The sequence below is a fragment of the Emydura macquarii genome, unplaced genomic scaffold (genome assembly GCF_026122565.2).
Source record: "Emydura macquarii macquarii isolate MOO-44397 ecotype Brisbane River unplaced genomic scaffold, CSIRO-AGI_Emac_v2 contig_320, whole genome shotgun sequence".
Taxonomy (NCBI): Eukaryota; Metazoa; Chordata; order Testudines; family Chelidae; genus Emydura; species Emydura macquarii.
In genome coordinates, this window is record NW_027130457.1 from 3654024 (window position 1) to 3679572 (window position 25549).

General features: G+C 38.0%; 1 protein-coding gene across 1 annotated transcript in view; it reads left to right on the forward strand.

Annotated features, from left to right (window-relative positions):
* Positions 1 to 25549, forward strand: part of CDH18 (cadherin 18) — a 518716-nt gene that overhangs the window by 59431 nt on the left and 433736 nt on the right. Inside the window, exon 3 of the mRNA XM_067569768.1 lies at positions 11984 to 12070. The gene's annotated coding sequence lies outside the window, so the exon portion shown is untranslated. The remainder of the gene's footprint in view (positions 1 to 11983; positions 12071 to 25549) is intronic.

The following is a 25549-nucleotide window of genomic DNA, read 5'->3' on the forward strand; positions in this document are numbered from 1 at the left end:
TGCAGGTGGAGTTCTCTGCTTTCCCTAAACATCAAAAAGGCATTTCCATGGCAGAAAAGAGGAACGATGGTGCTAAAGAGCTCAGCTGCTCAGGGCAGCTCTGCTCCGTCCCTTCCATTCCTGTGAACAATAGGTACAGGATGGAGCTCTGCTCCTCCCCTTCCTTCCTGCAGCACCTGGCCCGGGAAGGGGCAAATGGGGTGAAGAATCCCTGGAGCCACCCATCTCCCAGCCTGGAAAGGGAAGCAGGGCCTGGGAGAGTATGGGTGGAGAACCCCATAAGAAGCAGAGATGATGCACTGGGGATGATCTGATGGGAAGAGGGAGATGGAGGGGGACAAAATTAATTGCTGCGCAGGGGATAGGCAGATTTCAGGTGACAAATCTTGAGGTGGGGGCCAAAATCACCTTACTCTAAAGTTTGGGAGAATGGGCTGTCCCAGTTTCAGGATAATTGCATCTCTGGTCTACTCCAGGAATGTCCTTTCTGGCCTCTAGACACCGTCTCTATCTGGGCAGGGACCCTTCTCTCTCCAGGCCAGAGGGAAAGACTCATAGACTTTAAGGCCAGAAGGAACCATCATGATAATCTAATCTGATCTTCTGCACATTGCAGGCCACAGAACCTCACCCACCCTCTCCTGAAATAGACCCCTAACTGAGTTACTGAAGTCCTCAAATCATGGTTTAATGACTTCATGTTACAGAGAATTCATCAGGTACACTAGTTGAAACCTGCAAGTGATCCATGCCTCATGATGTCGAGGAAGGTGAAAACCCTCCAAGGTCTCTGATAATTTGACCTGGGGGGAAATTCCTTCCCGACCCCAAGTATGATGATCAAGTAGACCCTGAGCATGTGGGCAAGATCTACCAGGCAGATACCTGGGAAAGAATTCTCTGTAGTATCTCAGAGCCCTCCCCATCTAGTGTCCCAGCGCCAGCCACTGAGGATTTTTGCTACTGGCAGTCGCCGATGGGCCACACGCCATTGTAGGCAGTTCCAGCATACCATCCCCTCTATAAACTTATCAAGCTCAGTCTTGAAGCCAGTCAGGTTTTTGTCCCCGCTGCTCTCTTTGGAAAGTTATTCCAGATCATCACTCCTCTGAGGGTTAGAAATCTGCATCTAATTTCAAGTCTAAACTTCCTGATAGCCAGTTTATATCCATTAGTTCTTATGTCCACATTGGTGCTTAATTTAAATAATCCCTCTATCTCCCTGATATTTAACCCTCTGATGTATTTAAAAGAGCAATCCTATCTCCCCTCAGCATTGGTTAGCATTTTGGTTAGGCTAAACACGTCAAGCTTCTTGAGTCTCCTCTTATAAGGTAGGTTTTCTGTTCTTCAGATCATCCTAGTTGCTGTTCTCTGCACCTGTTCCAGTTTGAATTCATCTTTCTTAAACAGGGGAGATGAGAACTGCACACAAAATTCCAGATGAGGTCTCACCAGTGCCTTGTATAATAGTACTAATACCTCCCTGCCTTTACTGGAAATACCTCACTCGATGCATCCTAGGACTGCTTTAGCCTTTTTCAGTCACATCACAATGATGGCTCATAGTCATCCTGTGATCAACCATCACACTCAGGTCTTTCTCCTCCTCTGTTGCTTCCAGACTGATTATCTCATCAGGACTGACTGATATCCACCAGCTGCACTTTGCTTTCTCTCCAAGAGCTATGAACCTGTATATGCCAGCAGTTACAAGTGATCACACATCTTCCAAAGCAGAGTACATTTATTTAAGAACATAAGCATATGGAGAAAACATAGAAAACAATTAAAAGATCTAAATGCGCTACCAATAGCCCTCTCACCCATCAGTCCTATGGAGACCCTGGTAGGTTCCAATCCTTCCAAACCTGCACTTAGGCAAGAGGTCATGTTTCTTTGTTGAATTAAAAAGAAGGCTGCTGTGGAGTCACATAGACTAGGGTTCAGAAGGGCTAGTTTGGGAGAACAGACTGGGGTGGGGGCACAGAAGCTAGGGGTGACAGCATTGAGCCAGGGGCTGAATGAGAGTGGAGGTGCAGGGATATATGGGGTGGGGGAGAGTGCAAGGCCAAAGAGGGAGGAGGGGAGGCTGAGTGAGGGTGCAGGGACACATGGGGACAGGGGAATGGGAGTGCAGGGACATATCGGAACCGGGGGAGGATGAATGGCTGAATGGGGGTACAGGAACACATGGGGACAGGGGCAGATATACCTGACTGAATGGGAGAGGGTAGGGGTCAGCCAGGGTCTTCATAGGGGGAGGGTCTCCAAATCCCTAACAATGCCCCCCCTTCCAAAAAAAATAAAATAAAACCTCTTCATATTTCTCCCGCCCACACCCAATAACCCTCCAGGTTCACTCCCAAGTGCCTTCCCAGCAATTATTTCCCTTTTCCACAGCTCCTCCATTACCCCTGACTCCCCCAAGCCTTTTCACTGCTTCTGAGGGGTGCAGGAAAGATGTTTCTGTATTTAAGTTTAAATGAATACTCAAAGTTCTGTATTAATATGCCCAGTAAAGAATCTATTTGTCAAAAAACATTTCCTGAATCATTTTTGTCATCTGTATTGTTACAGATATACTTGCTGACAGGTATGTTGAAATAAATTACCAAAATAATTGAAACTGGCGTGATTATATTATGTTATTTTGACTAATAGAATATGCAGAATTTTAATTTTTTTTGGAACAGAATTTTAAATTTTTATTGGCAGATTCCCCCAGGAGTAAAAGAGGATTTCTGGAGTTGAAGCTGATGCCCAGGTAAAGCTCACACTGCCACCACAACCACCCCACCTCCGCCCTTCCCCTCTGAGGCCCCTACCCTTTTAGTGTATGTCAATACTTCAGTTAGAAACCTGTCTGTGCCAACTGACCTGGGCTCATGGGACTTGGGCTAAGGAGCTGTTTAATTGTTGTGTAGCCATTCAGGCTTGGGCTGCAGTCTGAGCGTGGGACCCTCCCACCTCAGAGCATCCTAGAGCCCAGACCCAAGCTCGAGCCCCAATGTCTACATCACAGTCCCTTAGCCTGAGCCCCTTAGCCTGAGCCAAGTCAGCTGGCAAAGGCCAGCTATGAGTTTTTAACTACAGTATAGACATACCCTTATACTCACATGCCTACCTCTGTACCTTCTCATTCATGGAACTTTTTTTGTTTGTTTGTCTTCAAGAGATACTCAAGAAAGTTTTGATTCCCATAGGCTCTTGTAAAAAAGATCACAGCCATTGACTCCATATTTGTTTGTAAAGTGCCATGTGCTCTCATGGTGTTTATAACTAATACACAATAATAACTTATAAATTACAAAATTTGTCAGTTTTTGCCTTACTTGTTTCGAGGCTGTAGACATTTGGATTGTTAAGTTTACTCGCTAGTGGGTAGGCAAGGACAGAGAAAAAGCGTTTGAGTTAGGTAGTTCAGTGGTTAAGCTGTAGCAATAAGGTTTTTTTTTATACCTGCTTGGAAATTAGATACTGGGCATAATGTGTGAATACATTATTGCTTTTTTTACTTTCTGCTACATTTGCACAGCAGTGCATGGGGATTTACCTGTGTGATTCCCATTATCTTCAATAGAGATTCCATGGCAAATTGACATGCACTGCTTTGAAAATATACCTGTTCATGTTTCTACAATAATGGTAGGTTCACATTTGGGATTTGCCTATGTTAGTGGGGTACTTAATCTAATGCTTTCAATGGGATGGTGCCTATGGTAAACTTCTAAATATAGAGTAGAAAATAACCTTTATTTATGAACAATCCTGGTGGATACCATGCCTGCTATAGAATTATATACAACAGTTAAAAACAAACAACAAAACATAGACTCTACATGAAGGATATTACTTTCTATTAAATTCTATAGGTTTTTAGAGAAATGTATGTAGACCAGCTCTCCCTTCTAATAATACAGTTAGGTCCTGATCCTATAGAACCTATTCACAGTAAGGGTTGCAAGGCTGGACCCTAAATTGTGTGGCTTCTGTCAACAACTGTGGTAGGTGGATACCGGAAAATTAGTTATTAACTTCATCTTTGAAAACTTCTTGTTCTTTCCAGTCGAGGAGCTCAATATGCTTCACAAATATATTAATTTAATTTTTAAAAAGTAGGGTAATACAATATTATTATTATGTAGATAGGGAAACATAGTGGTTACGGGCTTCCCCAGGGTCACAGAGCAAGTGGCATGACCAATATAGACCCTGGAAGTGCTGACACCCTAGCACTCTTCTCTACCTGTAGAGCACAATCTTTTCTGTTCTTTTTATTTTTATTTATTCATATTTTTTAATTGAAAGAGCGTACTATAATTAGTTCCTTTCATAGTCCAAAAGGCTGAGCCAGGGCCAACTCCCCATGGCACAAAAGGCTCAAGCTGCTGTGACTGCAGCAATTAAATTCAGTACAATACTTGGGGAACAAAGCTTTTCTCCTCAAAGCCAGTTAATCAAATTAAGCCCTGTTGAGTCCAGGTGTCTGCTCCCCCCCCCAGATGATGCAGCAGACTGGGCTGGATGCTTTGCAATTAGGCAGTCCCAGGTTGCTGCCAAACCACAGCTAGCACTGAGTATTCTGAGCCTCCATCGGCTAAGCAATAAAACCATAGATCATTTCAGTCCTTTCACTTTCTCACAAGCCACAGACCACGTCCTCAACATAGTCAATTTGCTGGGAGATGGTCAACATGTTTTGGCTGGTCCATTGCCTCCCTGAATTTTAGGTGTGCATTATGAAATAATAGTTGGGCGCCAATGTGCAATCTAGAATATGCCATGGAACTTTTTATGGGGCCAAAGCCATGCTTGAAGACCCCATTGTAGTGGTTTAAGAATGTTGTTTGCTACCTTATTGTCAGTATCTCTCCTGTACATTCTTGTGAAAAAAAATCAGCAGAGTTTAAGCTAAGCTGAAGGAGAAAAGTTTGCATCACTTCTCTAAAGGCTGCTAAGAAAGGAGCATGTGGTTGTTTGACAAGAAAATGTGGTTGTCCCAATTTTTGGTCTCACTCTCATTCTCTGAAGTAAATTCAGTTGAAATATTGTGGCTGCTGTGAATGTCTAAAGTATTCTTCTTAATCTGCTTTCTTCATTCTGCTTGTTTTGTTTTGGTCCATTATGCGTGGGTTTCTCTTTATTCTTCTCTTGTTTTATAGTGTATCTGACTATGACTTGCTCTTATAATATGTTGTATGGGGAGGCCCTTTATTGTAGCTTGAAAATGAGTTTTGTTACAACAACAGGGACACTACTTATTCTCTGGAGATTTACCTAGCCAATAACATGAGAGACCTTGTCTTTAAAAGTTCTCCCCAAGAAATCCTGCAGTTTTCCATCATGACACATCCAAAGTTATCAATTTTGGCACCATGTTGACAAAGGGTTTTTCTCCATAACTTCACTAATGTTTGCCCTGTAAAGGCCCAAATTGGCTGAAATGATAAAAATGTGTCTCAAAGTATAGTAAAGGCAAGGCTGAATGGACTGAGGAACTTAGAAGTCGTACACAAGAAAAAATATTGCAAATAGCCAATTTGGATGAAAATTCTTTTATATTTTAGTATTTATGGACAATAAAATGTGCTAAAGAAATAAAAAAATTAGCTCTACTGGGGTGTTCATGCATCAATATCTTCTACAATCAACAGTCTAACAGATAATGTGCAATAAGTTAACATTTCTATCTTTTGGTAATAAGTATAGGTCAAGATGTTCACCCCATCCCCATAATTTGTTTTTCTTGGCTATACTCATCTTTCACTTTAGGCTGGATTATATTAACATTTACCCACAAAAGAAATGTTTTATACACTGACCTAACTATTTGAAATGATAAATTTAATGTATCTGATGCATTTTCCATGTAAATACTTAAAATATTACTATATTTCTGTCAATTGGCATATTTGCCTCAATGACAGCTCTGAAAAAAGTAAAACACAAAAATTTTTACTGGAATACCCTTGTATATGATATTTATTTCTCAAATATTTACAAGTGACATCTTATCTGGATTGGTCTGAAATGAAATAATCATTCATATAAATCAAAATTTTATTTTCTTCAAATCATGTGTTGTTTTTGAATTATGTGTATTGTTATTGGCACCATAGTGCTTATTCCCTCAGTGAAACACATTTTTATTTCCCAATCTGCCAATCATGGTATCCTACTAATCAAAGTCACTCTCGTCGGACACATCGTTATTGTGAAAGACAGGTTCAGCAACTTGTTCGTTAATGTTCATACACTTCTGACACTTACACAAGTCTATGCAGGAAAGCCCAGCAGCCAGACAAGAATACCTCCTGTGTGACATTTCACATGCTTTCAGGCACAATACACTACCTGCAACGTACTGTCTGGTGTTGGACTTCTTGTTATACAGGTGATGGAAAGTTCCTTGTTTTCTAAATACCATTCATGGCCAAAAGAGGAAGAAGCATTCATCCTGTTAACAAGAGGGTACCTCATTATAGCAGCCTCGTAATTTGCCCGCTTGCTGTATGGGTGTGTAAACAGGGTCTGACTGAGCTCTCCTTTGACATGTAATGATGAGTGGGCGGAAAAGACTTCAGCACCAGACCGTATTTCCATGAACACATGTACTCTGCCTATGTATTCAGCAGATAGAGCTGTTTTGTGAAAGTGATCTATTTTGACTGGTGTGGGTTAAAAATCACATTGATATTGAATACAAAGGTGTCATCTGGTCCACTGACCACTTATGGTGCCTCCTCCTGAACATACCAGTCATTTCGCCCTCCTCTGACAGTGTCTTCATCCATCCTGTCTCATCCTGCAGCCTCTCTCATTCCAGGAACCACAGCCTCCTCTTCATGACTCAGCCCTCCGGTCAGGTCACCATACGTTTTCAGGGTATCAGAGTCCTTCTTAGCAAATGGGTTCATGCAGTCTTCCTGCTCACTACTCTGCCCATGCCACTCCTCCAGTGGCTGGTAGGGGGACTTGGGCTCACCTTCTACTCTGGGTCCTGGCTCAGGGGGCTCTTATCAGCAGCCAGGGTTTAACCTATCCCATACCTCGCTGCTCTTTCTACTGAGTCTTGCCTACTTCTCTGGGCTTGCCAAGCCACAGTCCTCCTTCCCAGGAAGTAAATGTAAGTAACTTGCCTTTAGCAACAGACACCCCTCCCTTTTCCCAGGGAGTGACTGAAGAGTCTTTTCTTCCAGCCCCTTCTGTTTCCAGCTTCCTGGCTTATGTAGGCCTTGCTTGTTCCTGCTCATCTGAAATCCCTGCTCCCTGTCTACTTCTCCAGGTGCAGGCCTGGTCAGTTAATTGGCTCTCAATCAAACGGAAGAATGGCCAGTGAATCTACACAATTATATTTTGCAGGATTGTCCCCTCCCTACTCCATGGTGGGGAATAGTGAGTCTTGTGAAGCAGTGTCTAACTATGGGAAGAATCCCCAAATCCTGGACTCTAGAGCTGGTGGACGTTTTTTTTTTTTTTTTAACTTTTTGTCAAAATTGAAATTTCCACAGGTTATTACTTATTTTTTATATTTTTTTTTCAGGTTTTCATAGAAAGACCTTTATCATTTAACATTTTTTCAGTCAAAATTTTTTTGTTCAGGGATTTTGATGAAACCCCCAAAACTTGTGAAGAAAAACATTGGCAAAAATTTAAAAAAATATTCGTCAATGAGCTCTGTTGTACTCACTTTTTACTGTAGATTTTGCCCCAGTTCTGCTGTATTAGAACCTTCGACAGTGGTGAAATAGGATATAGTCGTATGGGTGCCTACATTAAACACATAATTAGAACTGGTTGAAAAACAGGGCAATGAATTCACAAAATATTTCAAAACTTTGAACGTATTTCGGTTTATCAGGCTTCAAAATTGACTTTCTTTTTTTGTTAAATTTTTCTGTGAAATATTTTAGCACAATTTGTATCAAAATCATTTTTAAAAATTTTTGTTTATTGGTAAACAAAAAGTGTAAACATTTTTGAGAAAAAGTTTCAATGAAATTCTGGTATTTTTAAAAACAATATAATTGAATTTTTTACAGGAAAAGTGCTCATGTCCACAATTATCAAAAAGTTTCATTTTTGTAAAAAGGCATTTTTTTTCCAAATCTCACCTCCCAATTACACCACCTTTTCCCATGAAAGTATTTTGAATGGTATGCCACACCATAGTATAAAAATTGAAGAAGTGTTTTTTTAATTTTAATATGCTCCACTGTTACACTGTCCTGATATTTGTGTGAGCAGATTTACCATTACAGTTTGACAAGACACACACGTAAAACTCCAAAACATTTGAATTTTTTGCACTTTTAAATTTAGATGACAAATATATAATCTTTTCAGATTAGCCTTTTCAGATCAGCCTCAGATCTGGTCTTCCTGTGCTGTAAAATCCCAACATGAAAAGGATACTGTATCATGGCTTTCATTTAAAATAACTCTATTCCCTCAATAATCAAAGGGTCTCTTTTTAAAAAGAACTTTAGCCTGGTCTCTACGTTTGCATTTGCAAACTTGTGGAGACAGTTAACTACAGGTACAAATGACTAAATGATTGTGCCTGCAAATTGTCTTAGATACCTGAATATTATCATTTGTTCCCACTATTAATTGTGCTTATAATTTTGCATTCACAAGTGATATATGGACAGAACATTAGAAGCCATTTAAATAATGCTGATATTTAAGCATAATTTGTTTAGCATGGAAATTAGAGTATTCAGGCTTATTCTCAAAAGTATGAAGCTATGCCATGTCTAAATAATATTTAAAAGATACTGATCTCCAGTTCTACAAGAGGGGCTCTTATGAGTTCATGTGAAATCAGTAGATGTGCCACAGAAATATTCTATTAGTAGGACTTTTCTATTAGTAGGATTTGAAAGGATGCCAACTCCCATTGATTTTATTTCTCTTTGTTGTCAGGGGAACTGTTTTAGAAAAAAATAATAAAATACAGCATGTTTAACATATTCAACTGAGCTACCATCAGATATGCAAGCACAGTCTTTTGAGGGGTTTTGGTCAATTGAAACTTCTTTTTCTGACTGACTGCACAAAGCATAATGTAGGTCCTACATAATCAGTACCTAAGTTATAGCTTCATTTCACTACAACAAAATCATGTAATGTTTGTTAATTATTCTTTTAATTCTGGGGACATTACATTTTAGATTATAAAGGGTGACTAAAATTCAGTCTTAAATCTTTAATCATGTTGCTGTCATCCACAAGTTTGTTTCTTCAGGTAGCAGAAGACATGCTGAGATGTGTATTAAGTGCAGCAATGCAATATTAACCTCCTGTGGAAAACTAGAAAAACTGAAGGCTTTCAAGCTTTGTAATGTCTTATCTGGTGGCTGATTGCAAGCATGGGGCAGTAGTTTTCATTAGGATCTCACACACCAGCTTTTCTCTCCCATCCTCCTCCATCATCTTATCTTTTAGATATGGGGTATAAAAAGGTCTCCTATGACAGTGGTAGCTATCTACAGTACAACCACAAAGAGTAACTACCAGTTTATGCTCATGTTGTTTTAAACAAAACCAAGCTTTAATTAAAAATGGATCAAGCTACCAGTAAGCCATATGAGGGGGAGTGGACCCCTGTGGTCTAAACTAATTTCATTGAATGCAATTCTTTCCACTGCATCAGACACAACAAAGTAATTTACAAATTAAATCAATAAGTGTTTATTCATCTTTTATAGAAAGTAATGATATTTTTCTGCATATTATCACCCTGGAAACACTATGACACTCATCAATGAAAATACACTCAACAATGTATTTTCATTTCTGACTGTCTGTCACAACATTTTCTAAAAACAGGCATTCCCAAGAACCCATTGCCACAAAAAGGATGAAGTTGATTCCACACATACCAGCACACCTCATAAGCACAGCGCAGTCTGATGGAATTGCATCACACTTGTGCTTCACAAACTCCACCGCCATTCTTTTCAGAACAGAATTTGATTCAAGGATTTCCCAAGGAGTTGGGCTCCCAAGTACCATTGAAACATAATTTAATTTCCTTAGGCTCCTTGGAAAATCCTGGCCTGAAGTACTAGTGTTAATTTAGAAAGCACTCAGTGTATTAAGACCTGGCTATGCCAGAACTAGTTCTCCACAATACTGAAAGACAATTATGCTCCACAAGAACTATACAGCTGGAGGCACAAAGGTTAAGACTATCAGGGCAAAAGCACACACCAATCTCTGTCTTTTTTCTCTCTCACTCCAAGAGCTGATAAGAGTCTATGCTTGTCTCTTGCCAGATACAGAATACAACTGTGCACCATCTCCATTGCTTAGAATGCTGTGAGCATGTCAGATCTGTGCTCCTATATCCTCTGGTTCCTAGTCAGATTCTGATGCCAGTTTAAAGCTATGGTACTAATTTTCAAAGCAATTACTACTTGGAGCCTTAGTTACATTAAAAAACATATTTCAATCTAAGAACCATTGTGCCAGCTGCACTCCTCTGGAACAATGCAAATCAACTGGGGACTTTGCTATTGCCGTTGATTTCACGCACAAGGTGTTCAGATACTACTGTGATGAGTGGCAGAATAAAACCCAAATATAGATCGATGTGTTCTCCTTTTGTTGCTCCACTCCTCAAAATTGTCTCTCTTCCCTCAGACATTTCCAACATGACTCTTTTCACAAAACACATATTCCTATTTAATATAGGAGACTTTAGGATTCAGTGAAAAAATAGTAGATTTATAGAAAGTGAATGAAAAATGTCATGAACACTGACCAAAGGGAATTTTTGGTTTTTATTTGAATGTTTCAAAGGTCTCCACCATTTGTTACCAGGTGTTAACTAGGTTCCACGAAGTGCAGGTATCTTTTAGACCTAGGTCTTCCCATTTTGTACTGTACTTGCACCATTGTTTTTTACATTGTTTTCCTTCAAAATAATTTTATTGCAGCAGCGACAGCCAGATACTATTAATTTACTGTCAAAAGGGATGTCAATTAAAGAAATATTCAGAGGATAAAGAATTAGAATAGAATTTCAGAAATGATTAAGAGAAATAGTGATACTAATGAGGAGAAAAATAGCTGGCTTGTACATAAGTCTGTTATTTACCATATACTTAATTAAAGTTTGACATGTTGCTATATAAGTAATGTTTTTGTCTGTTTTAATACTGGTTCATTTTTTCACTGATCAATTGTTCAATGCTCTCTATTTTAAATAACATACCTGAAAGTGATGCATGTAAGGCATAAATATTGTGGTACTATATGGCATGGTTATATTAATATGATACACACTATGCTAAGTTGTTCCTAGTTCGTATTTTTACTGTACACTGCTTCTGCCCTGCTCATACCCTTCACACATAACTATAACTAGGGGTAGATGTGTGTTTAAGGTGTGTGTAAGGGTTTACACCTCTTTTGGATGATAGATTATGTAGAGCAATGAAATCAAAACATAACCACCCCAGTTTTTTCAGATTTCCAAGGTAAATCAAATATGATGATGAAACCCAAAAGTGGCAGGAATGATGTTTCAATAATCAGTCATCTCTGCATTTTACATATCTTTAAAATATTGTTCCTTGAGTAGAATCTAAATGACGACTTTTTTTGTGCTTTACTCTTTTGAAAGATCGTGGTAAATAATGTAGACACATTTTTTTTAGGAATTCATGAAATTAAAGTTATGTACAAATCAGTTGAAAATCTGTTAAAGATTGCCTGATAGGAATATTTTTGTATAGTGCCCTATTTATACGCTGCCTTGCTGATTGCATTTTAAGAAAATGCCTCCCTGCACTGATGACATTCAGTTTTCTAATTCGCTTTTAATAAGGTAATCCTTTTCTGAGATTTATTCCTTAAAATAATGAAGTAGGATTACTGAGGAATTAACAGCAATGCTTTAACATTTTTTTTCCTTTAGTATAGCCTTATGCTTACAGTTTGAAAGTAAGTTGAGATTTATTTTTCCTAGGCTAGTGCAACAAATGAAAGAGCTGAAGATGCAAAGACAGCTGAGATATTAATTCTTTGGTGAAATTAAGACACCTATGTGTTTGAGGTATGTTTATTTTATAAATCATATAAATTATTTTTCAGTCTTTCTGCTTATGTTTAAGAATAGCTATAACTGTTTTTGAACATTTGTTCTTTATCACATCTTCTAAATACATATATGTTGCTTCACTTAAGGGGAAGCCCAGAAGTATTGGGTATTATTTATTTATGTATTCATTCAATTTATATGCGAACAATACAACAGCAATTGTGAGCTGTCAATGGATGCTAATTATATTCAGACAAAGCCTAATACTAATGATTCTACCCTGTTTCTAAACTTCCCTGTGCCTGGTTGATGCAATAGGTATTCTAAAATAGGATGGTATTTAAATTTTCTGAAGGAAATCATAGACACTTTCCAGACTGTGTTGCAAGAGTATCTGCAGGATACTAGAGCTATCTCCACAGTTCATGTTTATGTTAGTGGATCCAAGTGAAGCCCCTACCAGTTCAGTATGCAGAAATTATATAGTTTGTAAATAAATTCCATTAAGCTTGATAGGTGTTCAACAGGTGGACAACAGAAGGCAATCAGTAGGCCAATGGAAGCTGTACAGAGAAAATCCGGGATCTGCTTTGAAGGGATTAAAAATAGTGTGGTTAGGCCTGTCACCCAAGGTTACAGAAGTGGCTCTGATTTCAGTGGGTTTGATTCAACTGATGAAAATGTCACCTACAAAGTTTATAATGAAACTACATCCATCCATTATAATAACATTCTCAGTTATTATTCAGAAACACTGAGTTTTTCCAAGTAGCAATTTTCAGGCTGTGCTAAGTGTTATTTCTTCCATCTACACTTGGCTAGGAAGTTGCTATTTTTTTGTTACTGGTATAAGCATTTGGCAGCTGTGCTTTCAATTTATTTCTCTCTACAATTCAAGGTGTTAGTTTTGACTTCTGAAAGTTTTTTTATGATTTCAGTCCTGGCTACCTTAAAAACAACCTCTCCCCTCATGTTCTTCCTCAAAAGTTGAAATCAGATGGTGTGGGGGTTGGTAGCAGGGTATTCCTGAGGAAGCTTTACCAACTGAAGAACTCATGGCCTCTTATGCTGGTCTTTGTAGCCCTGCCCAAGACTTTTGACTCACAGGCCACATCTGTTGGAAAAAGCCTTTGGTTGAGGAGGTTGGTTGGACAGGTTTGGTGGTCTGTTGGAGGTGAGAATTTTGTTGAGTCCTTTAAACTGGGTTCTGTATAATATTCACTAAATCACATTGGGCTAGTTCTGTTAATTGTTGGGTTTTTTATATCATTAATATAATAGAATGGTTTGCAGATGCATGTAGCAATAAACTGAAAACATTTTATACATCTAGGCAAATAAATCAAAATAATCTCTTATTTTCTAACATTTTCTGGATCTTAGATGCCTGATTGACAGTTCTAGCTTTATAAACACAGATACCTCACTTTCAATGACCTCTCTTTCTTCTTTCTTGGAGGAACCAGTATTTGAAAGCATTATTTTTATAGTATAAGTGACCAGAGAGAAACCAGAGCATAGAAATAGATGTTACACATTCTCACAATTTTCTATGTCAGTTATCATAACCAAAATTTTCTATGGGTATGTTAACAAAGGAATTGACATTATTACTGAACCTTCAACAACCAGCCAAGCATTTACTGGTGACTTATTAGAACAATGCTTCAGAATTTCTGCCCTCTGATCCATTCAGACAATCTCCATTACTTCAGTTGTGCTAAATGCATGTACCCTTTTTTATCTCATAGATTGTATTTTTTTTTTCGTATTCTTATAGTTGAAACTCATAGTATGACTATTAAATTTATATTGCTTTTTAGGAATATAATAAGGCAATATTGTTATTTCAGCTATTAAAGATTTTTTTTAAAAGAATCTCTTTTTCCTTGATGTAATGAAGCAGGTGTACACATAAACTATTAAACAGTGTCTGATTGCAAAAACTCAGTTTAAGATGCATTGCTAATTTTATATATTTGCAGCTACTTTGCCCCCTCCTCTTTTCCATATTTCTTTTCTAGTTTTTGTTAGTTTTTAAAACCATTAAATAATCTGCACTAATTAACACCATATATAAAGAGACAGAATACCGCAAGTAGGAAAGAAAAATATTTATACAGAAAAAAATTGCATTTGCCTATTTCGTTTAACTTAATTAGAGAGCGCAATGCTGCATTTCTACGATCTTGTGGTGTCGTTTAATACTTATCAATCAGTTTCACTTTAGGTCAATTCAGATGACTCCAAAATGGTGGTTCCCATTAGTAAGTGGATCTTGCTGGCTTCTCCTACACCCTTGACTATGGAGAGGATCTCCATTCTTTCCAAGGGTAAGAGCATTCCTGGGAGTCTATTTCTCTAGTGTAGCACTCAGGGAATAGAGAAGACCAGCTTTGCAACTTGCATCTGGACCCTTCTTATCTATTTTTACCTTGGGACTCCATATTGGACTTCTCAAAAGGGTTTTCACATAATTATCATAGGATACCCTTCTGGGTTAATCCTTCAGTGGCTCCCCATAACTCCATGGGCCTTCTCTTTCTCAGGATCAGATGACACTATCTTAAAATAAACAAACAAAAAGCCCTTCGAAGCCCTGAAAATGGTTTGATAGATTTTTTAATGGAATAAAAAGAAACTCCATCTAGTGAAACTTGTTAAAGCTTTTGGAACAGTTGTTGATCCTAACGAACCTAAATGCTCATTCAAATGTTGATTCCAGAAGGCTCTATACCAACTGATGCTTTCATGTGTATTTATGTCATCTGTATTTTGTATTTAGTTTTGACTCAATAAGTGTTTTGTTTTGTTTTTTATTTGAGGGATGATTGGGGAGTTGTGAAGTTAACTGAGCGTCTTGCACTGGCTTTTGGATTGAGGTCTCTCAAAAATCAGGACAATGGCATGTGATTGACATCATAAACCGAAAGATAAGATGTAGATTATCAAGATTTGTTACCATCATATATTTGGCGGCTTGAAGATGCTCAGATATTTGGAATATCAAAAGTAGACACAAGGGATATATATTAATGAACAGGGTGAAAGCAAGTTAGTGTTACCTCAATGATAGATGCCTTAATAATGTATAGAAAAGTAGGTGCATAATACATGTACTTTTTCAAATTGGTATTGCCCCCGCATATGCAATATATTATAGTTTAGGCCACAACTTAATTGTAACATACATTTATCTTCTTATAGAATTCACTTTGATGTGGAAATCTCGGGGTTTAAGGCCTCATGTCAGAGTTTGGTCTATGTGATCCTTTCTGATGAACTCCTAACAATTGTTATTCATAGAACCATAGAAGCATAGAAGATTAGCATTGGAAGGGACCCCAGGGACATCTAGTCCAACCCCTTGCTCAAAGCAGGACCAACTTCACCTAAATAATTCCATCCAGGGCTTGTCAAGCCAGCCCTTAAAAACATCTAAGGATGGAGATTCCACCACCGCCCTAGGTAACCCATTCCAGTGCTTCACCACCCTCCCAGTGAAAACGTTTTTCCTAATATCCAACCTACACCTCCCCCATTGCAATGTGAGACCATTTATCCTTGTTCTGTCATTTGCCACCACTGAGAACAGCCTAGCTCCATCCTCTTTGGAACCCTCCTTCAGGTAATTGAAGGCTGCTATCAAATCCTCCCTAATTCTTCTTTTCTGCAGACTAAATAAGCCCAGTTGTCTCAGCCTCTCCTGATAAATTATGTGCCCCAGTCCCTAATTATTTTCTTTGCCCTCAGATGGACCCTCTCTAATTTGTCCACCTTTCCTGCTGTGTGGGGCCCAAAACTGTACACAATACTCCAAATGTGGCCTCACCATTGTCGAATAAAGGTGAATAATCACTTCCCTTGATCTGCTGGCAATGCTCCTACTAATGCAGCCCAATAAGCCATTAGCTTCTTGGCCACAAGGGCACACTGTTGACTCATATCCAGCTTCTTGTCCACTGTAACCCCAGGGCCTTTTCTGCCGAACTGCTGCTTAGCCTGTCAGTCCCCAGTCTGTAGCAGTGCATGGGATTCTGCACTTGTCCTTGTTGAACCTCATCAGATTTAATCCTCCCATTTGTCAAGATCACTCTGTATCCTATCCCTACCCTCCAGCATCACTACCACTCCCCCCAGCTCAGTGTCATCCACGAACTTGCTGAGGGTGCAATCCATGCCATCATCCAAATCATTAATGAAGATGTTGAATAAAATTGGCCCCAGGAGTGACCTCTGGGGCACTTCGCTTGATACTGGCTGCCAACTAGATATCGAGCCATTGATCATTACCCATTGAGCCCAATGATCTAGCCAGCTTACTATGTACCTTATAATCCATTCATTCAACCCATACTTCATTAACTTGCTTTTTTCTTTGCTTCTCTGGTCACTAACTGTGTAGCCAGTTGTTCTGCTGACCAGTCTACTGCTCCAGTGCTGAATTTGCAATGAATTCATAATCATTTTGAATTCACCTTTTCCAGACCATGTCCCATTAAGAAGTTTGACAGCCCTTTCTCCCTTCCTGCTTACATACTTTGTCAACACTTTCAGTTCTATCTCCTATTTACTGAGACTGTTTCTTCTTTATTTGTCTGCATGATGTCCACCATACTTTTGGGGGCTCAGCAAATAAATAAATATTATACTTGTCATCCCCTTTTCCTTCCCCATTTCTACTAACTATATTTCTTCATAGTGGAGCTTACCATTTGTATATGTTGGCTTGTGATATCATATATAAAGTATATTACTTTTCTTTGTTATACAAAATATTTTTTGTTCTATATGAATTTAATACTTTTGAAAAGGCACCATATTGACCAGCTGTCCTTTACATGGCCATCTTCTGTGTATCTAGTGGACCAATGTAGTATGGGAAGTGGAAGTGCAAGCTTTCCTATGCTGTCCTTTACATATTTTATTTCTGACCTGCAGGGACCAACCCTCCATGTGCACTCAATTCTTAGGACCGCTGCTTAAATAGGCACCCAGTGTTCAATTATGTTGCTTTTTTTGGGATATGGAATCTGTTACTGAATGGCAATGAAACTGACAAAGTAATTTCAAATAGAAAAAGTGAACAGCTATTAGTCAGTACCAAGTACTGGTCTCTACTGAGCTGGATTCAATTTGAACTGGTGGTCTAGAAGTGAAGGTGATGGCAAGTAACTTGAAATTACCAGCTTGTTTTGGATGTGACCTGTATGACTTAGAAAAGAAGAATAATTTTGGACAATTTGAAATTGATGAATTTGTTTACAAATCTATATGTATTTTACTTCTTCCAAAACAACCGAAAAAAATTACAGCAGGGGGCTAGTTATATGACAACAGTTATCATCAAAACAATGCATATTTAGGTGAGGGTTATATCTGCATAGCAAAATCTTTCAACACTTAATATAGAAACAATCTGCTAGTGACTGATAAAAGATACCTACAAATAACATCCCCTATTAAAGGTCGGTTTTGACCGAGACAGATCTGTACAAAATGCTATCACAGTTGAAACCTGTTTTGCAGTTGTTATTTGTGAGGCCAATTTTCCTACAGTTTTTTTGTTTTTAAGTATTCTTTAACATTTTTCTCCAATTGATCACAATAATCTTTCATTGTCGAGGATACAGCCTCTTTTAGAATAGCAACTAAAATCTTTGACTAGTAGTAGGATTGCCTTCTCTGAAGAGTTTAACACCTATAAATATTTGTGCCATTAAAGTAATAGGACTGCATTAATTTTAGAGCTGCATATTAAATGAAATAGCTTGAGTTAATAGAGACCAGAAAAAAACCTAATTATATTTTATTAAAATATGCCTTTAAGAAATTCTTAAACAATGTTGCAATGTTGTAGTTGCCACAGTACAGAGCAACGGAAATCTCCATCATGGTGGGTTCTATTGCAGAGACAATTTCCTTTAAGCAGTCTTAGTCCTAGTGTCATCATATGCATGCAAAGTATGTACTATATCTGTTCTAATCAAGGAAGATCAGTCATGTGACATAATGGAGGTTGATCATAATTGATTATCTCTGGATAGCTAGTTAATCCATTGGATTAAATTGTATTTGCATGTATATTCTGGATGTCAGAGAGGATGCACAAAGATTAAAAAATATGGATTCCCATTATGAATTATCTGAGCCATCTTGTCCCCACAAAAAAAAAACAAAACCCAAACTTGTCACCTGTATACTCTCACTTGTAAAACATATCCGTTAAAGGCCTGAGAATTCAGCCTTATATTATACACATTCACACTTTTTCCTTTATTTTATACTCCTTAATCTTATTTTAAAATAACATGCACTCTTAAGGACTTCACTCAGACATTGTTTTCTGTTTTTTTTAAGTGCTCTTGGAATTGTGTAAGTGTGATTTTTTTTTACTCACTTTGTATTGTGGCCATAGGTCCAGAAAGTTTTGTAAAACTGATAATATTTCAAAAATCTTGCTTAGTTTTGTTATTATAGATCTCTTTTTCTACTCTTGCTATTTATACAGAATTTTCATAAGGCAGAACAGTATAAGCCATTCCAGCAAAATGTGCTAGGAAAAAAACATTTCAGAAGGAAAATATAATTGGTGCCTTTATTTGTTATAATGGAATGAGCCTCTCTTAGAACATAGTGAAATTCAAGCAAATTTTTTTGCAGATTAAATTATATGGTGGGCACATAACATATTATATTCTGTTACCTTGATATAAATATGGAGTAACTCAACTTTTTCCGGTAGAGTTACTCTAGATTTACACTGGTTGGCTGAGCAAAGCAAGGCCCTCCACTCAATTTAATGGGATCTTTTGTCTGTCTGTAACACAGTAACTTTTGAATTCTGCATCTATTTAGTTCCAAAATGTAAGGGAATATTCTAGGCATCAACAGGCGGATCTTTATTGATTTTGGTGAAAACTGGAAACCCAGAAGGGGAAATAAGGGACATACAGAGCCCCTTACATCTAGCTAGTACACCTATCAGTTTTAACCAGGTTTGTAATTTTCTGTAGATCAAAGAACTAGTTGATGGAAACCATTGACATCTTCCAGCATAACAACACTCCAGTTTAACCCATCATCCCAACAGAGTTTAAAATATTGACACACTTGAATCCCAATGTAACTGTCAATCAGAAAGAAAATAAGTAATTCAACAAATTACACAAGGTTAAATATTTACTTGTGTCTCTCACAGAGAGGAGGATGGGAGGGTGGCACACTGGGAGCTTTTACAGGCGGGAGGGGGGGATACAAGGAGTCTCTCTGTGTACAGTGAGCTCAGCCTAAAGAAGTAATGGAGTTTGTTACCTTCTAGACATGGGTAAGCTAAGACTGGAGCCATCATAGGGGAAATGGGGTGCACACACAGCTCCTGGCATGTGGCAGAGGAGAGAATAGGCAGCACAAAAAGCCTGTGACATTGGGGAGGAAGAGGAGAATGAGGGACCCTGGTAAGGTGCTGTCATTGGGGGCCCACAGATTCTCTGGAATTGGGGGAGAATGAGGGACCATGATATGGTGGAAAGAGAAAATAAGAGACATGCATGGGGGTAGCACAAAATGCCTAGCATGGGAGAAGGGGTGGGGTGGAGTTACTGTGACTCCCTGGAATAGAGGGGAATGGGAGGCACACAGGGATTTGCAAGGGAGGAGGAGAGGGCAAATGGAGGAATACAAGTAGCCCCTGCTGCTTTCAGTGAGCATTGCCTGAAGAAGTGTGTGACCCACTAGACGAACTTATAGCAGAACTTGATCCTCATAGACCAACTGCTAAGTTACAGGCTTAGTATGTGAACTGCTGTATCACACTTGTGCAGAAAACCTCATACCCAGCAATGGCCTTTAGCTAACTTTTATGATATACAGTCCAGATGGTTGCCAGACTCTGCACCTAAATCAGATTGATGGAACACTAATCTATCAACACACATTTGACTTAGGAGAACCTATCGATTTCTTGAACGTCAGGACTTCCTGAGTCATTTCACCTTTCTCGGATGTTTAGTCCAAAACATATTTTGAGTTACAAGATAGAACACATATGAAATACAAAAGAGCATGTCTAGAAAGCTAAAAAGTTGTGCTTTGTAGACTTCATCCTCAAAACATGGCTTGCAAGATCTGGGTTTTTGTTAAAACATAAAAGAAAATAAAGTTTAAAAAAGTGTAACTCTCCCTCTATCAACCAATTTGTTTTACCTTTATTTGGTGGTGGGATGGGCAGTGCTGGGGTTGTATAAATCGGCTTGGTGGAAGGAGAGAGACAGGGGTGCTGAGAGAGGCTATCTCTTGGATAGAGGCGTAGAATGTCAATAGATAGTGGTCATGATGAATCAGGCACGAGAGCAGGTGGTCATGAGGGAGCAAGCAAATGAGATCTGCAGTTAAGAGGGCTGCAGGGAGCCATGTCAGACATGGTGGTGACACTAGAGCTGCTGATGTTGGAAGTAGGAAAATGGACCAGAATGAATGGAAAGCTGTGAGTCAGAATAAATGTGAAAGATGCTGAGTCAAAAGGGCTGTGTGCACAGATGCTGATTTGGGGAAAACCCTAGGGGATTTCTGTAAGGTGAAAGAAGTTGGAGGCTGTTTCAAACACATTGCTTCTGATAGGGAAGAGGGTGGAGTGGAGATTTGTCATCTTCTTGCCATTTGTAACTTCAGGTGAGCAATATCAAATTTCAAAATTCTTTGATATTTACCTGCACTAAATTACACTGTACTGTGGTTGATGAGATCTATGTCTTCATCACAACAGTAAAGTCCCATTGTGTTCCTTTGTACCTGCACCCATCTGTCCTGCCTTCTGTACACAATAGAACAAAATAAGAATGGACTGGCCTTTTCATTGCTCCTCAATAAAAATAATGTTTTAGCTGGTTAGGTAGATTTATATAATCAACCTTCCTGATGAGTTGTGCAGTTCAGGAACTTTCTGCTCCTTAGAAGGTGTCTGCAGCATCTATAATTTTTACACCATTTTGCAGATTGTCAGTTTGTGACTCTTCCTTTGTTTACGGTATTTTCCAAATATTCCTGAACCAGTCTGATGAGGTTCTAGTTGATTTGCTAAGAGAATGCAGACTAGTTCAAGTCTTTGAGAATCTCACCCAAAGCCCATTGATGTCAATGTAAAAAAAATGTGGTTTCCACCAACATTTCAACTTAAATTGCTGCTAACCAAGAGAAGGGGACTTTTCTGACAAAATGATTTTATTTGCTCTGAAGCATTGCCTGGCTGCAGTGTATCCAAAGATTCTTTTTTGATGAGAGTGGATATTCATGGGAGAACCTTTTGCCAAGATACTGGATACCTTATTTGACATCCACCCACATTTCATGTGTACAGCTAATTGTCAAGGGCCAAAATCTAGGCTGATTTACCCTGTGCAATCCCACTACAACCGGGATGTATGTGGTAAAAGTTAAGGCAGAACAGGGATTTAAGAATATATTTATTTTAAAGGCTATTCAATTTAAGTAAATAAGACTATTTAAATTGTCTACGGTGTATGTTGTTTATTGTAAATATGGTCTAATATAAATGAATTCAGGGGAGTTGAAACTGCATTCTAATGTCATTTTGCAGTCTCTCAGCACACATTCCTCTGATCATTATAACTGAGTTTCAGTGTAGTGCATGTATATTATCATGCAGCTGTTCTGTTAATTTTAAATCTGTTTCTGTTGAGGGGTCTTAGTGTCAGGCTTGTTGGAGGAGATATTAAGGATGTCCTACCAAATCCTCCTACTTAAATACTTCTCCTGACAGAATGAAAACCAAATACACAGCTTTGATTTAGAAATACTAAGAATAGGCTTAATCCAAGTCTGAAAGCTATAATCCAAAGTGATACAGAAGCCATAATGAACAAAATGAATGGCTTATTGGCACCTGATCTGACAGGGGAAGACCCAGGAATAGACACACAGCATATTTCAAAGTCTTTAAATTAAAACAAGTGACTGCGCCCATCCAATTGTTAAGGCTGGAATTATCAGAATTTTATATCCCAGAGTCCCTTTTTTCCCTTGTTCATCTTTGAGGTTCGCCTAAACCTTAATTCTATGTTAATCTAGAGGTTTAACGATTGATCTGCTGAAAGTAACAAATCTCATGAGTGGTTTCTGTAGCTTACTTCAGGTGGAGGGACAGTGAAGAGAAATTACCTATAACTTTTTTTAACTTTACCACCATGAAAGTTAGACAATCACACTTTTTTTCTTTAAATGAAAGTTTCGATTTTGTTGTGATCACATGACTTCAGGAGCCTAAGGCCTTCCACATGATCTTATAGTGTTTATGCCTTAATCTGGGCTTGCTTGTAGCAAACAGTTCACTAGGATATTTAGGCTGAAATATGTTCACATAAAAGTATCCACTGAATACTTTCAAATGAAAAATGAATTTGTGAAAATTGTGATCTGTTCATAGACAGTTTACAGACAGAAAATTGTGGCTAAAGTTCACAGTTATTCACTATGTTCATCTAGTTCTACATCTAACAGACAAATCGTTGTCTAGGTCTTAGCCCTTGTAAAGTCAATGATAATGTTGATTCTTAAAACACACTTGCAACATTTGGTGGTTCTGCCCTGTGGTGCACCTTGTGGCAAGAGTGAAACTCATTTTGAGATGTGTTTGGCAGAAACTATTGATCCAGTTGCATAAATGTTTACTCTTGTGCATTGTCCCATTGAAGTCAATGGGGCTATATGTAAGAATAAGCAAACAAGATTAACTCTTTGCAGAATCAAACTCATATTTGATTTGCATTTGAGTAAAATATATTAGATGTAAAGGGCTTAATATTCTGTTCTGTCACTGATACGCAGGTGCAATTGCTATTAACAAGATTTATGCTGCACACATGCTGCAGATAATATCCCATAGTGTAAATTTAAATTGCTATATGCACAATGTTAGGATTATTGTGACTGGGATGTGTCAAGCTCAGTGTGATCACTCAGAGTCATTTAAAATTTGGATATTTAGGGAAAAATTAAAAATAAATAAAAGACAAATGGGCATTATTTACTAATGTAGCAAATGAAATGTGCATGTGAGTTTGTGTGAATGGAAAGGTTGAGCTATATTCTAAGTTTCTGGTAGCCTTGCAAAATGAGGTTTGAAGGGAGCAAACTATATGTCTTGGGACAGCATTTTCCAAATGTATAATAACTGACTAACCCCTCAGGAAAATAAAACAAATAATGCCCTTCAGAAACCCTGCCAAGGCCTACCCTTCTTCATTTATATATCTGCATCCACTGGCTAATCAATCATACCACTTTGGGGGGGTATGCCTCACGTTTTGGCATATGCTGTATTATGGATAGATGAAGTGTTTCAGGAAAGTAAAAAAAAAAAAACCTTCTTCCACTGTGAAGCCCTTCATTAATGAAATATTAAGGTTGTCAAATAAAATATTTAAAAAATCACAAAATGAGTTAGTTCAGGTTTCTTGCAGCAAATGAAATTTGGCAGACCACAGAGACATAGTGTTTTTAGTCTGAGAGGGGATCATCGACTCTTTCCTTTGCTTTGATCCATTTCTGGAAGAGCTAGATTTGTTCATTTTGCAGGCACTATTGCAAAGCCATCTTTTCCCACAGGACTTTTGTTAGGTTGGAATTCAGAGGAGGAGAAGCTGGAGGTTAAAGGAAGATTTAAATGGAGGTCTCATGATATAGTTAGGTAGATTCATTTCTTTGTGGGAGAGTCTATTAATTGGATAGTTTGTAATTGGGAAACTTGGTTAACCAAACGTATTGTATTGACCATTTTATATTTCTGTGTTCTAAATTTCAGAAGGCACTTACATCTCTAGATGGATACCAACTAAATTTAAAAAAATATTGTCCTTTATGAGCAGTATTTTTCTGCTGCCTCACTTTGCCTGGGATCTCTCAACCCAATAGCTAGGCCATTGCAGTTTACTAGAAGTGATGGGCTTTTGTGTAAATGCAGAGAGAACCTATTCTCACCTCAGTCTTCCAAAGACAAAATTCCCATTAATTCCAGTGGAAGAAAGATTAAGAAAGTTAGATGACAACTTCAAATATACAGTATAAGTAGGATAAATCAAATTTAAAGATGCCACATGCTACAGCACTTTTATGATATAGATCACCTGATGAACTCTGGATTACTTTTTGGAAGCTCAAGTGTTACTTATGAGTTTTAACAATATTTATCACAAAAAATAGAGAGAGAGATGCAAAATGCACACACGCCAAGGAGCCAGGAATGGCCTAATGTTTATCTGAGGTGGTTTTTACAAGTTAAAATCATGGTTTTTACCACCCCACAAAAAATTAGGTAGTCCAACTTTAAGGGATTTTCTATTTTAAAAATTGTCTTAGTTACATATTCAAATTGTGGTCATATAAAGCAGTAAATCCATAGATTAATTTAGGGATGTACAAATAAAAATTAAAACTGCAATGGGCATAATACTAATATATGTAATTATAATACTGAACATTGCAATGTCTGTATATTTTGGTTCAGTATTTTCTAAAGGAAGTTATACATGTCATGACTCATTTCAGTTTTCAATATTATATAAACAAAAGTCATAACCATTTGATAATATGAACATGATAATAATGCAGAGTTGTAGGCTGGAAGAAATAAGCATTCAGAAGCATACAGAGTTGCAGGTCCATTTGGTCGCGCAGAATTCTGCAGCAGAAGACCAACTTTGATGTAATAGATGGACTGAGCCTATTCCTCAATTTTCAGTGGACGTATACAACATTTGAAAAGACTCATTATGTGCTTGCTGAGCTTGCTGGACATGTATGCAATTATTTTTCTGAGTTTCCTGGTTTAAACTGGGTTTAAGCAGGTATTTACCAGTACCCTGTCGTAAAATAGTTTTTCCTAGGAAATTGCCAGTCCTGCAAGAAGCACCATCCAAACCTGAATGAGTTTAATGAAAATATTCCCCATAATTTATCATCCAGATATATGGTTGTTAAGTCTTCTGACTGATGTATAGTGGCAAGGTTTTCATTTTGTGGTATATTTTGGAGCAAGAAGACATTATCTTTCAATAAGTCTAACCCTCATATGATATATAATATAAAATTGCTGTAACCTGCCATGTCTTTTTAATTGCCTTGACCTTCATGGTTTGTATGGGCCCAGTGATCAACTGACTATAGTCTTTCAGACCAGATCAAAAAGTGATTTGGCCAGACTTCCAGTGACTGTCCCAAATTGTAATGATGTTCCATCACTTTGTTCCTAGATAGTCTAATGCCTCAGTTCTACAGAAATAAGGCCATGACTTTTGGGTGCTTATTATTCATCTTTGGAACTTGCAGTTTCCAAGCAGTGCCAAAGTTATCTTGAAAGCTCATTTACAGTCTATTTCATTTAATAATCAGTGCTCCCTATAATTAAATGCAAAGTCATGTAATTTATTAATAGAGGAGAGAATTTCATTAAGATTCTTGATTAGGACAAGAGCACTAACA